The sequence below is a fragment of the Brachyhypopomus gauderio genome, chromosome 3, assembly GCF_052324685.1.
Source record: "Brachyhypopomus gauderio isolate BG-103 chromosome 3, BGAUD_0.2, whole genome shotgun sequence".
In the NCBI taxonomy this organism is placed as follows: Eukaryota; Metazoa; Chordata; class Actinopteri; order Gymnotiformes; family Hypopomidae; genus Brachyhypopomus; species Brachyhypopomus gauderio.
Genome location: NC_135213.1, coordinates 37715138 through 37735112, shown reverse-complemented (window position 1 = coordinate 37735112; position 19975 = coordinate 37715138).

Genomic DNA, 19975 nt, shown 5'->3' with positions numbered 1-19975 from the left:
TGCCGAGCTGAAGGAGGGATTTGTAAAGCAAGGCAGGGTTCATTGTTTGGTATGTGTGAGTCCAGCGGAGGGTGTGGAGCAGCTCAAACCTAATGTAATCTAAGCTATTAGAGAGGGTTAATTAGAAGGGATGAGAGTGAGGGTGAGAGGGAGGGAGGGAGGGAGGGAGGGAGGGAGGGAGAGAGAGAATGAGAGAAGATCCTTGTGGGAGTCATTAGAAGGCTTTCAGTAGGAGTCTTTCTGCAATAGCTTTGGTACGCTTACATGGAATAAAAAACAAAATTTGAGAGAAAAAAAATTTTTTTTGGTCTTTATAAATTTCTTTAGAATTCTTTGAAGATCACAGAAGAAAAGGGTTCCTGTTGTTCACAAGTGTCTGACAGTGGAAATCATTTTCTGAAATGTTCTCATATTTCAGTCTTTTGTTTTTCTTTAAATTAGGCAAATTAAACACTAGTGAACGTCTAATTTAAGGTACCAACATTTCAAATCACTAAACTTTCTACCTCACTGTCTCTCCAGCCTTTTAAACATTAACATTTCTGGTCACATTTTCTCACAGTGCCTTTATCATTCCATGAGCAAATTCATAAACACGCACTTATGAAATACGTGCACTTGGTTAATAGTGAAGACAATCCTAACTGAACATAGTAATGAAATTAATTGACATGTTATCAAATTTCCTGAGGACTGTGACCAGTTGAATCAATGAGAATGCGTCGTCATGTTCATCTTGCTTTGGTTGTAAGCTGGGAGGTGTTTCTTCACGTTTACGTCAACCTGGGAGAGCATTAAGTAATGGTGTAGTGTATATATCGCCTGGACGGGTCTGTGGAGAACCGGAAACAGTTGCTTGAATGAATAAACTACAGGCCCTTCAAATTTCAGAAATAGCTCATCGGTTTCCCATTTGAAGCATTTCCATCTCTCGGTGTAACCCACTTACAGGAATGTATGAAGTAATTGAACCTATTTGTAATCCTTAACCTTGATGACCTGTTCAGGAAAAAGGTTCCTCGCTATGATTGCGGACTGTTATCTAACCATATCTTGATTCACCAAACAGTTTCACACGCTCAGCAGATCCGTTACACCTGCTGACTTCAGCTGGTCACGATGAGGTTACCAGCAATCAAAGCCATCGTCTGGAAAACAGTAAGCAATCAGGGGGCTGTTTTGGCTTTTTGATTAGCTAATGGGGTAACTGCAGTTGTTGGCACAATTACAGAAAGTTGTACCTGCAACTGAATTTAAGTCTGGGTGTAATTTGCATTGCATCACGTTGCCTGCTGCAAAACCGCGTTGGTGAGAGATTTTCGTTGTGGGTCACGCCGCTAATAAACCACGCTAATACCGTCTCTCCTGCTTGTTCGTTTCAGCACCTCGTCCACTGAATCTCATTTAATTTACAGTTGTTAATGCTAATTTCAGCAAATATATTCCCCTCTGCTTCCTGCTACGAAACTCGGTTCGACTGTTTGTTCCGTCCTTCCATCCCGCCAAGAACCTTGTGTCGTCCCCCCCCCCCCCCCCCCTCGGATTCATAATTCACATTAATTAACGTCTGCCACCTACTGTGGTCTAATTTCGTCCGTTCTCTTGCTTGTTCACCTTTTCGTCCTGACCTTAGCGGTGATGGTGAGGGCGGGCGAGAGTCCTGGCAGCCCTGAAGACGTATTCCCTCAATTTAACAGCAGTCTGAGGTGTTTCTCCTGCATCATCAGATCAATGAAAAGTAAATAGCCTACACTTCTTGTTTCGCAGTGCAGTATTGATCTTCCCTCCGCTTTTGCCTCCCCTGTGTTTCCCTCCGTGGCTGTGTCTTTCAACCCCAGGGATGGTGCTGATTGCCATAGATCGGACAAGCTAACAAGCACATGATGAGGAACCGGCTGGTTCTTCTTGCTCTCTTTCATTTTATGGAGGTCTCTGGGACAGACACACGTATCCGCAGATGGAGTCCGGGCTGTGGAGGCACACGCCTCCGTGTTAAGGATTCACTCTGGAGCTTTTCGTCCTCCGCTCGGCTTGTTCGGTCTTGACTGGGTTTTTTCGTCCGCCCAGTGAGGATGTATTTTGGGGAATTTTGGGGACGCAGGACTGGCGGAATACGAGAGGATCGATGGATTGATGGATGCCGGCGGGCCTAAAGCCTAAACTTTGTTCCTTTCTGTCTGGCGGCACATTTTTCTGGGAGTCTTCCGTCTCGGAGTGTGTCAGGTGGCCTGTGGAGATGGACGCGCAGTGTTTGCGTCGGAGGGGATGGGAGGGCTTCTTTCTGTGGGTGAGTATAACACTGTGTTCAGACACACACTCGGATTTAGTGCACTCTTGATTATCCAGCAGCACACAGGGGGGGGAGGAACACACATGAGGACAGGCTGACACACACCTTCTTGCTTGCCAAGAAAACACTCATTACTTTAAGTTTTTCAGTGCTGTGTTTGCCCGAGACAGAGCAGCGAAATCAGTAGGAATTCAGTGTTGTAGCTCATTACCAGCCAATAGACATGTAAATGTTTTCATCTGATGAGCTGGTTGAATTTTGTCACTTTGCACACCTAACTGTGGTGCCTATTTTGCACATATCGCCTACATATGGACACATGTAGACAGAATACCAGTGCTGTGCATTTTAGCAGCAGAGTTTAAACAGGATCCCTGTGCTCTCGAAGGGTTAGTACACCTGTAATTAACCCATTCATACGTTTATTTATCACTGCTTCTACCCCAGTACAACATTCTCTCTGGCTTACCTGTCTACTCAGGACATTTTGTCTCACTTTGCATGTGATATATTAGGTTTATCTGAGCTGAATTCCAGTTCTAACTACACCTATTAGATAACCCTCAGGGTCTCCTTCGCCTTGATTTGAGCATCATTAATTTTCTATTATAGAGTGCTACGGATGATCCTTGCTGGTCTAGCTCACCTGTGATGTAGACCTGCAGACCAGTGGTGGGCTACGGCGGGCTGTGTGCTGTGGGCTGGGAGTGGCCCTCCGGGAACTCATTTATTATTTGCAGATATTGATTTGACAGAGAGGACAAGGTGAGCTCTAGCGCTGTTGACTGAGACCTGGGCCAATGCCTCCTAACACTCACTCCACCAGCACTTAAATTAGGCCACTTTGATTCATGAAACACAATAGATCTTATGAGCTAGTGATCCATCTTAATTACATTTTGAGTTCTCTTTTCAAAGGTTCTCATGCCTGGAATTTTGTACAGGTTAATCATTCCAAAAATGTGAATTAATGTTCGTCTGCTTGTTAATCACTAATGTTTAACCTGTAACATCTAACTTTGGAACCATATGAATAATCCCAAATATCCCTCAATACAGTTATTCATTTTCGGTTGACTTAGAAAAAGAATATTAACTGGAAAATAAACAATTATACTACTTTTTTAGTCATAAAGATATTGGACTGTGATATTCATTTATTGATCATGTAGGATAACAAAAGTAATTTTAAAAAGTCTTGAAGCTACAGATTTAAAGCGATTCTTTTAATTATGGGCAAGCACGCACACACACACACACACGCACACACACATACACACACACACACACTGCTCCCTCTAAAGGAAGGAAAGCCATAGTTAACAGAAAGAAACCCTTAAAAGGGCAAACATGACATCAATCATGTCGTATAAGTAAAGAGGAAGAGGTCAGGAGGAGGTCAGGGCAGTGGTAGAGAAGATCAGGACAGTGGTAGAGAAGGTCAGGTAGAGAAGGTCAGGACAGTTCATCATGTTTAATGCTCCTAGTCTTTGAGATGCACACAGGCCTGGGTGTAAAGATCATCTGGCATGCACATTATTATATACAATTAATGTATCATGTGTAACCCAGAGGTCTGGAATGAGGCGAAGGTGATTCCATCACATAAAGATATCGACGATTTGCTGGTTCTAACAGTGGCTTATGGTTACGCTAATGGAGAAGTATAATAAAGTACAATACCTATATAATAAAGTAGCCTGAGATATCCTCCATAATACATAAAGACATTGTTTATAAAATAATTTTTGTGCAACTACTTTGAAAATAACATTTGTGTCTTTAGTGGTGTTTTATAGAGCAGAGTTCTTATATACTTCACTACTGACACTGCATAATGCAAGTGAAACACACACACACACACACACACACACACACACACACACACACACACACACACACACACACACACACACACACACACACTAACATGGGTAAGGGAACCCTTTCCATTGTCATCTTAATCTAAGAGCATGAACTGTGTTATCCACAGTGATGGTAGGAAACTTGAAGGGAAGCTCTTCAGGGCGCAGTGGTGATGGACTGTGTGTGTGTGGGGTGGGTCCAGTCATTGTGAGCCCTGACCTCCCATAGCCTTGTCCTAGAGGAGCCCTGGGACCAATAAGCACCTTCCCACAGGCCTGAACCAGCCTGGCTCTTCCACTGATGCTGGTACTGCAACCAGACCCTAATTGGCATTTAATGGGATGTCTGGGCCAGCGCTGGGCCGACACTGGAGGGGGGCGGTTCACGCTCAAACGGGCCCTGCCGTTAAAACATTCATGAGGGAAACGACCTGAGATGGCACTCTGGATTCAAGAGGAGAAGGAGCGGGTGAAGGTGTATCACTTGTGCGGGCCAGACACTGTGTTTTTGTTCGGTGTGAAGGTCTTGTGGGTGGAGGACCGGATCTGGGTGCAAGTCACTGTAACCAGTGTTATGTATGTCATGGATATTAATCAAGTGAAGTATCTGAGGATGGTGTGTTTTGCACATGGTCACCCCGAGACGGGCTTGGCTGTACATCATAATCAAACGTGCACTTCTATGGCTTTATGAAACGAGTGGTAACAATTACACAGCTCATCCCGCTCGGAAAGGATCTCTTACTAATTCAGAGCATGTGTTACAATTTCGAGTTCTCTGTCATGCACGGTATCTACAGTAAATGAAAGTACAGGAGAAAAAGGCAGACCGGGGGGGGGGGGGGGGGGTGGGGGGGTGGGGGGGGGGGGGGGGGGACACTGTAGGTCTGGTACACTAGACATTTGGAGCAGAACGTCAGAGGATCATCCACTCAGGCCAGACGAGGAGGCTTCATGGTTCCTGCCGTTGCCTGTTGTTCCACAAAACACCCATGTGGCCAGACACTGCATTCTGAGGAGGTTTGGGAATGTCTGCTCTTAATTAAAGAAAAGAAAAGAGAAGAGAAGAAAAAAAAGTAAAGGAAAGAAAAGCCAAGTAGATCTGTGGTTCAAATATGATCTTACTTTTATCCTATGTTCTGTGGTTTTCCTGGTATTTCTCACAGGGGATCATGGTTATTCAAAAATATTAATAAATAGACTGTAATTGCATCAACACTTTTCAGTTCCAGTACCGACGTGGAAAAATACCACGCCAGACAGACCCAGACAGAAAAAAACAAAGAGAAAAATGCAGCTTTTCTATGTTATAAAGTACCTCTGTATCCAATTTGCTCTGACTGCCTAAACTGCTTGATTTAGATTAAAGAGACAGTGCCCCTAGACCGCAATATAGTGTGCAAATTGACATTTGGCACGTCGCGTCAATGAAGTGTAAATACCGAGCATGCTTGCCATCACTTGCTGTTTCCCTGAGCAAAATGCAAATTATGAGCTCGTGCCACACAGGGAGCACGTGCAAATTGACACACCTCACAAATAGATTATTTTTGCTGTGTTGTTTTAGGCATCGCAGGCATCAAGCATCAGCCAGCCGCCACAACATTAGGTTCTTTTTATTCCCTCGCCCATCGGTGGTGCAGCCAATCTGTTTTGCCGGTGGTGCCAAACAGAGCCCACGTGCACGCGGAAATGTCTCATTTCAACTTTCACGCTAGCTCAGGAAGGGAAAACAAATCAGGACGCATTACTCCATTTGAAGGTGGATGTGTGTAACTGTGGTGACGTGTGTTTGGCCGCCGCGCGCCGCTTGAGAGCGGCTCGCGTTAAGTTGCGCGAGCGTTAATTGGAGACTACCTGATCCACTTGGGCGCGCGCTCTGCGCTTGGCAGCATGGTTCACCAGCGAGTTCGCTCGTGCTTCTCCTGATTATCCCAAAGCGAGTGCGAGCTTTTCTTTTTGAGATTGAACAACAACAAAAAAAATATATTCCAACATGCCCTCATCTTGTTGGCATGCTGCTCGCTTTTAATTTTCTGAGGTCCCTGAAATCGATTTTCAGCTGTGATTGCGTGCATTAAGCCTAATCACGGTGTTGAAATACCTCTTGTAGTATGATCGCCCATCTTCTAACCGCTGCGGTGCTACGTGTCTGCGCGCGTCTGCTCGCGAATACGTTTTGGAGATGATCTCAGAACATTCCTCTCCAATGGTTTCCATTTGCTAATGCGACTACATATTTTACTCTGATTTGCCACAGACCGAGTGAACATTCTTCCTCCCCAGTTTGAATTCAGGTCCTTGTTTCACGCATCTACCCTTCATAGCCCGTATAATTACTCCCGAGTTTCCTTTTATTTGAACAGGAACAATGATGGTCGCGCTGCCTAAGTAAACATGGCCGATGTTTAAACAGCGACTTGTGTTCCTGTACAGCCTGCTTTATTGCGTGTCAGCGGAAGAAAATAAATTGACATAAATTACAGTGTTTGTACTTATCCCTTATACTGAAATTGCTTAGTAATGTATATAACAACATTGGGAAAGCTGGTAAGTCGTAATGCATGGCTGCTTTGTGTGAGGAAGACATCTCCTCCTGAAACACGCTTTTGTGCGCTTATGAAAAATGGTCTTTCGTTTAATGCCGTAATGCATTGCAGTGTTTGTGGTAGAGGAAACAGATTGATTAGGGTGTGGGGAGAGATTAATAACACGCACCTTTCGGTTATGGCACCCATTGTTTCATAGATGCCCTGTGGAGGTGTGTTCCAAAAAAATGCATCCCCTTGTAAAATATTGACCCCATGGTGTTTCATTACTCTCCCGCCCCTCCCTCCACAGATGGATGTTACTAAACCATAATAAACTGGCCCCCACCCTTTTATTTCCCCCCACTGGAAAAAAAATGGCTGTTGAAAACCTGCCGTGTCAAGTCACCCTCAAAAACAACTGTCTTGTTTGGAAGTGCAAGTGTGCTGAAGGTGGAGATACTTAATAAAAGCAGCGATGATCCAGGGAGAGTCTGGCTCTGACAGCCCAGATGCCATGGTGACCTGTGGGTGGGGGTGCGGTGCAGCACCCTGCCATCAGGAGCGGAGGCCTCCGTCTGTGCACACCGCAGGGGCACGAGGGTGGTGGAGACAGCCCCACCGCCCCCGCCTGCATAGCTACACCACGTGGAGGCGTGGCCAGTAGGAGGCGTGGCCAGTAGACTCCCGCGCCTGTGTCATGCAGCACAACTGCAACATCGATGGAACATTTGGTCATTTGTGGTACCTGTGGTAATCTGTGGTACCTGTTTCTTTGTTGTTGTTTTTTTGTCCATAAAAAAATGGACATACTAAAAGGTGATCTGGACTGTCTGAAACCTGTTCAGGTGTCAAACGGATGTCAAAAGAACATATCTGTGTAATTTGTTAAAATTTGGAAGAAATATGTCAGTTTAACCTGAGTAGTTTAGTGCAAAAACGTTAATCAGCTAACTATGAATCAACCTGCTAGGTAGCTATAGAACATTTTAGCATGTAAAAGAAAGGCAGCTGACGCAGGCGGAGGATGTGACCCACAGACAGGCTCAGAAGAGAATGTTCACAACAGCGAAGTGGATGACAGGAATCATCACGCGCTCCACCCATCCACACCCCCTCCTCTGAGTCACGGCGGGCCCTGCATGGGGAGAATCCCGGATCGTCCCTCGCACGCTTCCAGCGCCGCGTTTGAGTTCCTGACGCTCCTCGGCTGCAGACCACCCTCTGCTCCACGAGAACATGCACCTCCCCGTCATTAGTGGTGCTGCACGCACGTGCTGGAGGAATATGGAGACACAGGGGGTGAGACTTCTCCACACGAGTGTCGGAGGGGAAACGACGGGCACGTTCAAAGCTGCATCAACAACGAGGAATTCATGTAGGAATTCAGATGCGTTCATGAACTCATGGGCAGCCCGACATTTGAAAACTTATTAAAGGAATTTAGCAATAGACAAAACAATTCTGAAGATCATATTTTTTTTAAGCAGTTAAGGTTTCGACAAAGCCATGAAATTCAGAGTCGCCTGTAATGTAACAGTTTATTTTTTCAGAGCTGACAGTTAAGTATAAACCTGTTGAAATCATGTGATTTGTGTCACCACAACATCAGTCAGTGACATGAATGTAGTGTGCAGAGATAAATCTGGTATAATTACAGCATATTTATTTCCATGTTCCCTCAAAAAGCCCAAAACACTACTATGAAATAAGCATTTGTGACATCCTCATAAAAAAGTATAAAGCCTCAATGATAGTTGTCCAACATTAGACGAGTTATTTTAGAACACATAATAAAAATGACAAGATATCACATTCTTCAACACTAGGACTGTCTCAGGCGGGATATACAGTCAAGATAGCGAGAGAAACATATGTGGAACCAGTTCTTGATTTAAAAAAAAGAGTTTATCCTAATGGAGGTCTTCTTTGTGGAGCTGCTGTGTTCTAATTAGTCTAATGTAAAGTTCTTGATGTTATCTGAAATGAGCTTTCACGTTAGATTTCCTCACCCGTCCGTCCGTTCCAGCTGTAGCTGGAGGCTTAGCTTTGGCCCCTTTTATTTAATTTCCTGCCACCCTGTTTTATTTATTTTTCATGTTGCACAAATTGCTTTTTGACCTTGCCTGCTATAAAGCAGAAGTGAATTGAAAAGTCATTGATAGGCAAAAGTCTGAACGCTGACTGTGCGCTGGCATTAATCTTCCCACCTGCAGCAGGGACACGGTTCCACAGGGACACAGTTCCAGGAGGGTCAGGGAGGGGGTTCTTTTTTTTTTTTTTTTTGGCCTGCAATACTTTCATTATCTTAAGAGGGCAAAGGAAAGCTCTTTGATGTAGCCCTCTGTATTTGCCAAAAGTGTATGCATGCACACACCTCCTCTCTCCATCTTCCCTCTGCCTGTTCCTCCCGACCCTCGGAAAACGCATCTCTTGCATTCTGCCATGACAATGATAGAGTGAGCGGAGGTCTTTTGTTGTGCTTCTTGTATTTGTGGATGTCGTGTTCCTGGTCGCTACCAGTGTAAGTGATCTAACATATGATGTTTCTCTGATCCTGTTCCCTTTCATTCCCGTCTGCCTGGTTCTGTCCTTTTGCCTTTGACGTCTTGCTAGTTACGCAAGGGTGAGTGTTGTCCTACTTCTTACCTGGAACATTTTTTATTTATTAACCTTTGACTTTTTTCCTTTCTTATAATTCTCTGCCATCTATGGCAGGTTGGGTTGGGGGTTCATAGACCAGTAGATCAATCAATCAATCAATCAATCAAATTTTATTTATATAGCGCTTTTTACAACAGTTGTTGTCACAAAGCAGCTTTATAAGTGCCGGGTCCTAGCCCCCAGTGAGTAAGCCAAGGGCGACAGTGGCAAGGAAAAACTCCCTAAGGGCATGAGGAAGAAACCTTGAGAGGAACCAAGACTCAGGGGGGAACCCATCCTCCTCTGGCCGACACCGGTCACCATGACAACAACAACAATTTAAACAGAAAGAAATAAAGAAAAGGAAAAGATGTAGTATTGTCCATCATGGTGTAGGCTCATCCGGTCAGGCAGTAGGTGGCTGGCACTGGATGGATCGCTTGTCAGTATGCTTCTGTCCCAGTTCCAGTAGTTTCTGGGAGTCTGTATCCCACAAGTCCTCATCTGGTCAGCACACATCTCCCATTTTGCAAAGAAAACTCCAACTGCGCCTGCATTTTCCAGGGAGATGAAAGTCAACTTGTGTCTGCAGTTACAGAAGATCTCCTACAGATTTATTCTAGCTTCTGAAGAGCTTCTATAGATCTACAGATCTTCTCCTCCTCCTGAAGAGCTTCTTCAGATCTGCAGACCTTCTACAGCACCTGAAGAGCTTCTTCAAATCTGCAGATCTTCTACAGCTCCCGAAGAGCTCCTGGAGCTCTTCAGGAACTCTAGAAGATCATGAACTGTAGTGTCACTGTGTGGCATCTCTGAGACCACAAGGCCATTCAGAGCACCGTTCAGTCTGCTCAGTATATCACTGGAACCTCCTCCCGTATAGTTCAAGACACCAACAACAAAAAATGTCTAAACATAGCGATGACAGTTGCCTAAGATCCCACCCACACACACACAGCCTGTCTGATACACCACCATTCACCAGAATGATTCTTGAGGGCAGTAAGAAATGTCTTTTTCATGCAGGCGGTTGAGACACTCGCCACAAAGACTGTAAATGAATTTTACCTTCTGATACTCTCTCTTGGCACAGACACACTCTCTGTCTCAACACAGGACTGTAAATATCTCTCCTTCATTCTAAACTCTCCGTGTAAACAGGGAGAGTACTCTACCTGTTGGGTCATTCCCTACACCCCACTTAGCATCCTGAACACAAAAACATATAGCACTGTCACATTAATTACACTAAAACCACTATTATTTATCAGCAACTAGGCATTATGAATCTGTACCCAGTTTACATTTGGCAAAGGTGTTTTTTTTATTGTCATATCTATTATCAGTGGAACGGTGTAGACAGCAGACTGAAGTACTACTCCCAGCCGCACATGATTGAACACTGTGAATGTCAAAACAGACCAAACAATCATGGTCAGACCTGATCATGGCCTTAAACTTTCATTCAATAGCATGGCGAGGTCAGTTCCCAGACTCTCGACCGGGCACCACACGTAGTCCTGCATTACTGCATGTAGCATGTCACATTATTGGAACTGTAGGCCTACCACTATACCACTTCCTCTTTTATTACAGCACTCTCATATTATGTTTACACCTGTTGCTAGCTAAATTACATTTTGTGGCCAGTCATATATGAATGAGAGAAGGCATATACACAACCCTCCCATGTTTGTCGTGACAGTTATTGGTGAGTTAGATCATAATAGCAAAACATTTGAAGCTGAACCCTTTTCTTTGCTCTTAGACAAGACGGCGGGGAGTGGACTCATTATTCTTTGCACCCAATTATTGTTTTTTATTTTCTCTTGTGAGTCTGTTTATCACAGATTGTTCATGTGCATATGCTTGCCTGTGTATTGGCAGGACAACGCATTAGCGCAGCGCTAATGTTGCTAGCACCACAGCTCCCAATAAATCCAATGAACAGACAGGCAGGGAGATTCTGTCCTGCCGGTCAGGAAGAGTCCCTCGTGTCCTTGGGTGTGTCTCTCCTCGTTACACAACTCCGTTAGGCCTACCACCTCGAGGTCAAAATGCTGCTTTCATATCAGTGCTTTCAGACTCACTGATTCAGATGGAGAACGTGATTTTTGTCAGCCTGCCATTAAAATCAATGCCGGTTAGGGCCACATGTCAGTCCTCACTGCTGTGATCTGTTCTGAGGTGACTGATAATTGCCATGAAATTACACTGAGTGATTGTTATTGTGTCATGTGTTCTCCTTAAAAGTTTACACCATACCCTGCTGAAGTGTACCCACATCTGTGTCCATGTCCAAGCAGACAATGTGGACATTGTTGCGACTTGCTCTTATCATTGCTGATATTTGGTTAAATTAAAAAAACAACATAATTTCTGTTTTTAAAGATTATTTTAATTTGAGCCATATTTCCGAGTTCTGTGTTACAAGATTGTAAGTACATTCTTACTTACATTTTCTTCATTGGTGTTGGTGTGCACCAGTGTTAGTCCGTCTGAGTTAGACTGGCTCTACTTTGTCACCCACTCTCCATACAGTGCCATTATGAGATGGTAGAGAGATAGTTAGAGAGATAGACAGAGAGAGGGAGACAAAAAGAGAGACAGAGAGAGGGGAGGATTAGGAGAGAGGGATCACTGTGCCAGCAGGGCGGTGGGAGGTGAAAATAAGGGAAGGAAATTTCATTTGCATACCCAGCATGCCATGCGGACCTTTCCGGAGCGCTGTGCCTAGCCACTGCTGAGTTTGGCAAGCGGCGGCCCATTGTAGCGGCCCGATCAGCACGGCAGGCCGGGCTGGCGCCGGTAAGCTGTGTAAAGGGAGTCTGCAGACCAAGAGGGTGCCATCGGACCCCATTTACATGTTTACACTCCGGCAGAGGCGACGTGTAAAAAGAGATTGCAGTCCTTGACACGACGCGCACCCCAAGGAGTTCGCCCAATTCACGAGTCAGACGTGGCGGCCTTGATCCCCAACGAAGTCTGTCGAGGTAATTTTCAGTGAGGAAACGAGGGAGCTCGTTATCGAGGCACACCTGAGATGTCCGATCTGAGCTCCACACGACCCCCCCCCCCCCCCCCCACCACCACCACCACCACCCCCCCATCCTCCCAACCCATCGTTCACTCCCCTCTTCATCACTCCACCTTCACTCCTCGTCCTCCTCGGCTTTATTAGAGTGCATCGTCGTTTCCCAGTGGCTGAGCGAGCCCGGCGGAGAGCAGCGGCCGGGGTCAAGCCGAGGTCGCGCCCCAGATTGGAATCGTTTGTCACGTATGCGCTCATCGCTGGCCGGGCTTTTGGCAAGACGACTCCTCCGACCCCCCCACAGCCCCCCCGGTAGCACCTCCGACGCTGCACGCGTGCGGACCGCGGGACACATTACGCAGGGCGGGCCTGCCAGCCAGACTCCCCTTATTTTACGTTAAGCTGGCCTCTCGACATCGCACCATCAGCTGAGAACGGGGGGAGAAATCCACTCTGGGGCAGTCAGCACATATTCCACAGCGGCGGTGGCTGTTTCCGGCCTCGGCTTTGACAGCGGTAAAATTGCCCCTCGAGTGACCGCGATAATCACCATGCCTTTCACAGCTGAAAGCGACAGAAACCGAATGGTAAGGGAGGGGTGGGGGGTGGGATGAGAAACAATTCTGTTGGAGGGGGCGCTTGTTTCTTAACTGGTGTAACGGTGTAAAGTGTTGCAATTTAGTTGAGAGCACACAGGGCCTTTTTCCACCTCTCTATGTGCCTCCTGCCATCTCCCCCTCTCTCTTTCTTTTTCTCATGCTCCCTCCCTCCCTCCCTCTCTCTCTCTCTCTCTCTCTCTCTCTCTCTCTCTCTCTTTTCCTCATGGTCAGCAGGCGCTTGCATGAACAATGGCTGGTGCTGATGTAGCATGTGGAAAATGACTGTAATACACCATATAGAATGGCTTATTGCTTTGGTCAATAGGCTGCAGTAAGGACGCGGCTCACGGCCGCTTGGGAAGGTTAGAGCTCTCTGTGAACCACATGACGGATACGGAAAGGCCCGCCTGGCGCTACCTAATGGACCAGTCCCAGCCTCAAACGCAAGATTAGTCCACAGGCATTCCTGAACCAGAACACTGCACGTACTGTAAACACAGGCTGTATGTGTCATGTGCAGTATAGTATATACTTTATAGCATATGCAGCATATAGTATGTGTAGTACATACTTTGGTGTGGGATGTATAGGCAGAAGACGTGATTGTGTATTGAGGTGATGCGGCTAGTGAATTTGTGTCTGGCATTGCTGTTTTGTATCCGCTTTGATTTCCTGTGAAAGGGAGCAGACTCTTATAGACTAAATGATAGGAAACTAGGGGGAAGTATAGAAAAGCTGCCATGACTGTAAACAGGTGTGATTGAGAGGTCATTAAGGATTGAACTCTTTGTTCTCTGCATGTGCTAATTAGCCCAGAGGAGGGCTCTGTGTGTGTGCCGCAGGAACTCGGCCTGCCTTAACACACGCAGTAGCACCCCGGAGCTAGGGCGGAGTAGCTTAGCGCCACGTGCTCAGCTGTGGCCTTTGCTTTTTGATTTCTCTGAGACACTTGTGTAGCTGGATTGGTGGTCACTAATGCAATTGCATGTGCGTCATTTGCATATGGTACGTGGTCTAGGCTGTGGGTTGCCAGAGCTATAGGTCTGCAGTGAATACGTTCTCAGCAGATGTATTATAAAGGCCATTTTACAACTTCTGCACTTTTACTGGCATCAGATACAGATGAGAAGAGCAGGCAGCTCCCCTTACGCCGTTACACCGTACCGTCCGCATGTCTGGAATGTAATTGGCCAGAGGAACGTTCTCCCTCAACGGGTCAGCCCACCGTTATTAGCTTTGGCCCTATCATCCAGCAGGGCGGGCCCAGGTCAGTGGCACCGGGTCTCGGTGTGACCCCTGGATCCTGTTCAACAGCCGCAGGGGTCACGGGGTCGAGCGTACCAATGGCACATGCGGCGTGCCTGGTCAGCTGCTGTAATAAGGAGGTGAAGCAGGATTCTTTCATGGTAGTCCCGTACCACGCGGACCTGGAGCGGGTTCGGAGATTTCTAGATGACGCCGTGGGAAGATGTTTGGGTCTGTGCGGGTGAATTATGCAGTTATGTTCCTACCTGTGCGTTCACTTGGGCTTCGTTTAATTTACTAGCATGTCTAATAGAGCAGTTTACCAGAGTGCTCATGAAAAACATCACTGCTCTAGAATGATGTTATGGAAGCACAATGCGAGTGTTGGGGTCTCGATCGCCCCTGTGGTTAGAGGAGTGTGTTTTCTGTGCCTGACGTTTTGCTGTTTTGAGCCCACACACGAGTGTGTGCGGTGATGAGACCCTCTCAGCAACCCCCTGTTCATTATCTCCTGCGTGACCCAGGCCTCTTAAAGGATTAACTGGGAAAAAGGCACCGCAGCTCCAGAGACGCCCAGGACCTGGCGTGATGAGGAAAACTGTATCTGATTGGGCCGTCTGATAATGGGGCTCGGTGCCATAATTGCGATGGTAACCCGGGCAATTCCACTTGAGCTCTGTAAACAACAGGCTGTGGAGATGCCAACCCGGGCTTAGCCAGGGATCTGTTTCAGTTCAGCCGTGGAGCGGTAAAAGACCGACCCGCGATACTGCATGACTGGATCGAGGGAGCCGTGGTGACATTAGCGTGTCCTCAGCGTGCCTGTGTTATAAGGGTTTTTTTTTTTTTGCAATAAGGACATTGCAAAATGGACCAGGAATGATTTCAGGACGTGCTGTGTTAATGTCTGACCAAACGAGTCTGGGATTAATGAAACACTTAGATATTTAGTTGCATGGTGTGGATTAACCCAACCCAGAGCTCAGCTGTAAAACAAGCTAGGATTGGCCTTGCCAGCTGTGCTCAGGTCTTCAACGCCACCGAGCTTGCGTTGCCCGGGATTTGTCCGTTTTGCTCTTTAAAGCAGGGGAACAAGGCCCGGCTTGTTAGAGGTGACACGGAGACAGACCCCCCCCCCCCCCCCCACACACACTGCTCTCGGCCCCAGCATCCGGATCCAGAGCTCCTGGGGGGGTTGGGGAGTGGGCGCCGGTCCTCTCTTAATATCCAATTGAGTGTTATTAAGTTCGGCCTCACACACACACACACACACACACACACACACACACACACACACACACACACACACACACACACACACACACCTCTTTTTCCGACCCACCAGCCACAGAGTAGGGCCTTTTAATGAGTGAGGGATTACCTGCCGTCTAACCAGTAATCTGAGCTCATTACATCCGAATGACATGCTCAAAAAGGGAAAACGCCACCCATGTAAAAGGGCCTGTGGTGAGGGGCCACGTACCCCCCACGTCAGGGCTCACCGCCCTGCCCGCTCACCTAGTCACCTGCTTGTCTTAAAGGCACACCTGGGACAGGTAAGCACTGACACAGGCCTGGAATCAGCACTGTTTGATTTGCTGTTATTCAAATGAAAATGCTTTGAGCTGATCTCAGGTCTGCTTGTGTGTAATTGATGCATGATACTGCCGCCAGCAGTTTAAAAAGTGACTTTATTGTCTCTTTGACTGATGGGATTCAGTTCCAGGTTTGGGTGAGGAGTGTTCAAGGTTATAGGTCTATTTGTTGTCACTTAAAGGGGTTAAAAAGACAATGAAAACACTACACCAAAATGTCATGTTCGTCCTTTTATTATAGATTTCCAATAAAAACCACTTGGTTTTTGTAGGGCTTTGTAAGCCATCTGGAAATGCTTGTAAACATTTTGAAGGTACTAAGAGAGATTCCTTTGGTGACTTTTCCAAATGAACTCATAGCTCTCCTGTGGAGTTACACTATATGGATTATTAATGCAATACAGTATGGTTACAGAAAAGATGGGATTCGCAATCATCAAATAAGGCAAACGTGATTCCTGTCTTCCTTCCCTCTCTCTTTCTCTCTCTCTCTTCTTCCCCCTCTCTCTTTTTCTCTCTCTTCTTCCCTCTCTCTCTCTCTCTCTCATTCTCTCTCTCTCTGTCTGTCTCTGCTGTTTCTTTTTTGTCTTTCTCTGCCAGGATGAAATACCCCAACCTGTTCCGTTGCGTTTCACTCCTTCTATCCCTCTATCCTACTCCCTCCCCTCATATTTCGCTCCAGTTCTGCTGATGACAGCTTCCTGGCACTCCGACAGCGGTGTTCTCCAGAACGGGCGCTGGGGGAGGGGGGGGGGTGGTGGTGGTGGTGGGGTTGGGGGGTGCGGGTGGGGGTTACAGGCAGCAGTGGGGCCATGACATCATCCCGATCAGGTCTGATTGGGCTGCCCGAGTGCGCCGCCCCGTATGCCTTCAGTAGAGCACCAGATGTGGAGAGGGTTGGGTTCTCGGTGCGGCTCCTCCCGTCTGTTCAACCTCGCTCCCCGGGCCGCTCCGAGACAGCCGGATCAGGTCACGCTTATTGGCCGCTAGTAAAAACACGCTTTAATGGGAGCAAACTGCTAGGCTCCAATGATCTGGTGAAGTTGATTTGTATTTCAGATGCTGTCTGTCTGTGGTTTGTCGACGTGTGTGTGTGTGTGTGTGTGTGTGTGTGTAATGGAGATGAAAGTAAATAGAGGAAGGAGTTTACAGACATATTGCTACAAATATCTGACCTCTGGAGCATTTGGCTGGTTGCTGCATGATGTTTTTATGAATGTGTTTATTTCGGCATTTTGATTATATATATTAAATCACCTGCACTATTACATGTGTTAAACATACCGAATGTATCACAGCTGACATTTCCATTAAAAGCACAATTCAACCAATTCAGTTTGTGCAATTGACTGCTTACTTTAAATATATTAATCATAGTTAGCAGCAATACTAAAACTGAAACCACTGAGTGATGTAATCTGATAACCGTCCCATTCCAACTCATGACAGTTAATAATCTGGATTGCTTGAAAGTGACATCGATAGAATCTAGATTGTTAATCTGGATATCTAATCTGGATTGCTAATCTGGATTGCCTAAAAGTGGCATCAGCCCTGCATTTCTAGAACTCCCTCCAGAGGCCCTGTGAGAGCTCTCTGGAGGAGCCCTGGTATCCGGGATCTGCTGTAATAATTTTAGAGCTGAATGCTTTATCCTCGGGGACCTGGCCGGGAGAACTCTGGCGTGGAGTGGCGTTATAGCAGGTTCCATATGGCAAGTGCTCAACCCAAGCGAAGACAGGAGTGGTGCCAAGACTCTGGAGTGTCCTGCCGTCCCAGAGTGCACCCGGGCGTGGCACTCCTCCGCCGAACACAGCGCTGCACGCGCTTATCAATTAAACCCGCTTCCGCTCCAAACCTATAGGGGCAGCGTGCACACTTCAGCGGCAGTCCAAGATGGCTGACACGCGGCTCGCCCTGTCCTGGTCCACTGTGAGCTCGGAGGGGAGGGAACAGAAGGAGTTTCTGGCAGGCCCGGCGGCTTCGGTGACACGCCTCGGCTCGGGTGGCCTCTGCCAGCGCAGGAAGTCGCGACAAATCAGCGATGCTGCGCTATGGCTACAGTCCCCGCCTTTTTTCTTGGGGATTACAAGCTCCTCCTACAAGAATGAACAAGGCCTCTGACATCATGACGAGTTGGGCCAGGAAGTAAGTGTGTGTGTGTGTGTGTGTGTGTGTGTGTGTGTGTGTGAGAGAGAGAGAGAGAGAGAGAGAGAGAGAGTGAAGGAAGCAGGTTAATAGACACTCATCAGACATCTGCTCCAGTGATGCCTTCCAATAATCTTTGCCTGCGATCTACTGCCAGCAATTGATGACATTTTTTCTTTCTCCCTTTCTCTCCCTCTCCCTTTCTCTCTCTCCCTTTCTCTCCCTCTCTCTCTCTCTCTCTCTCCCTCCCTCTCCCTCTCTCTCACGTGTTTCTCTCCCTCCATCACTCCCCTCTGCTCCACTCACGGCAGACTTTTTCAATTTGGATTGCCACTTGTGCTGGACTCTGGTGACAGATTTTCCCCAGCACGCTGGTGCCTCAGCCGGGCTGGTATAATGAGAAGTGGGCTCCCCTGAAGGAGTGGCCCCTGTAATCCCCGCTAAGAACACAGCATAGATCCTGCTTCTCCAGGTCTGCTCTTAACCGGAGCCCTCAAAGCTCTGGAGTCCCTGTGACTCTCTCTTCTCTGGCTGTCTGGTGTCGTAGGGTTTTATTTCACATTCACACTGCTGGCTTACTTCTCTCTCTCTCCCTCTTTTTACTTCAGTATTATTGTGGAGTAATATGTGTGATAAAACATGACATTTAAAATGTGTATTATTCTGCAATGCGGAAATAATGGCTAGCGTGTTAGCATCGTCCTTCGTTTGTGTCTGTAGGGCCGTTGTCATGAATTTAGTCGTACACTTTTTCTAATTCTTAGCTTGGATGCACGCGCACACACCGAGAGGAAAGACAAGTCCACCCGCCCCGGTATCCCAGCATCCCCTGGGCCAGGGGTGCGGGTCACGCCTCCCTTCACACACAGGGCCAATGTGGTAGTCATTTCCAGCTCCTGCCGTCGACATAGAAACGCGAGCCCAATCGTTTGCACATTTCTTAAGATAACATTATGAGAGAGAGAGAGAGCAGAAACGCATCGCCCTGGCGAGTGGGCGGGTTCTGCCCTCAGGGGGAGGCTGGGCACCGCTGATGGAGGCTGATGTAATGGGGTCAGGGGTCAGAGGGCAATGACACGCCATGCGCAGAAGCTGGGTGGAGGTTGGGTGGAGGCTGGGTGGAGGCTGGGTGGAGGTTGGGTGGAGGTTGGGTGGAGGCTGGGTGGAGGCTGGGTGGAGGCAAGCCCAGCCGTGTGACCTGTGTTGTCCTCGAGACTGCGGAGATTACAACGAGAAACACATCAAACATGAAAGTGCAGCTCCAGTGCAAAACATGTTTATGTTCCACAACATTGTGTGTGTGTGTGTGTGTGTGTGTGTTTGTGTGTGTGCCTGTGTGCATGTTTATGTGTGTGTGTGTGTGTGTTTGTGTGTGTGTGTGGTGCGTCAACTTTACTTGGCCTGTAACAAAATGAACACAGGACACGTTGTGCTCCACAGTTTCAGCTCATGTAGGTCGTTATTCAAACTCCATTTCTCCATTTTGTTTGTCTACAGACACACTCTCACATATAGAATTTAAACCACCCTCGTTTCCAACAGCAATCCATAACCATCCATCGCCGGGACGACCCGTTACACTTCGAAATTGTCTATTACGATCGCCCTGCCTCGCCCGCAACCCTGACAGATCCGTTTTGTCAGGAGATAAGTGGGCGGCTGAGAGGCGCTTCTGACCCGTATCAGCGGTTCAGTCTGGAGCGTGAGGGTGCGCGGGAGCCCGGGTGCACGTGGAGATCGGGGTGTCCTGCTAGCGCACATCAGGAACGTCAGCGGGGCAGCGGTGCGTTCACACTTACGCTCGAAGCAGCGGAGCTGAACGCCGACGGCCCTCGTCCAATCGCGCGGGGCTGTGCGGCTGGGGACACGTTCTCATACAGTTTAATAGAGAGGGGAGCATTAGGGTCAATGCTTCTAATAAGTGGGTAATGGCTCTCGGTCTGGCCTAACCTCCTGTCTCTTCATTAACGCCCGCCGTGTTAAAGTGACGTTAAGAAATGAGGAGGCCGTAGCCATCTAACACTCAAATTG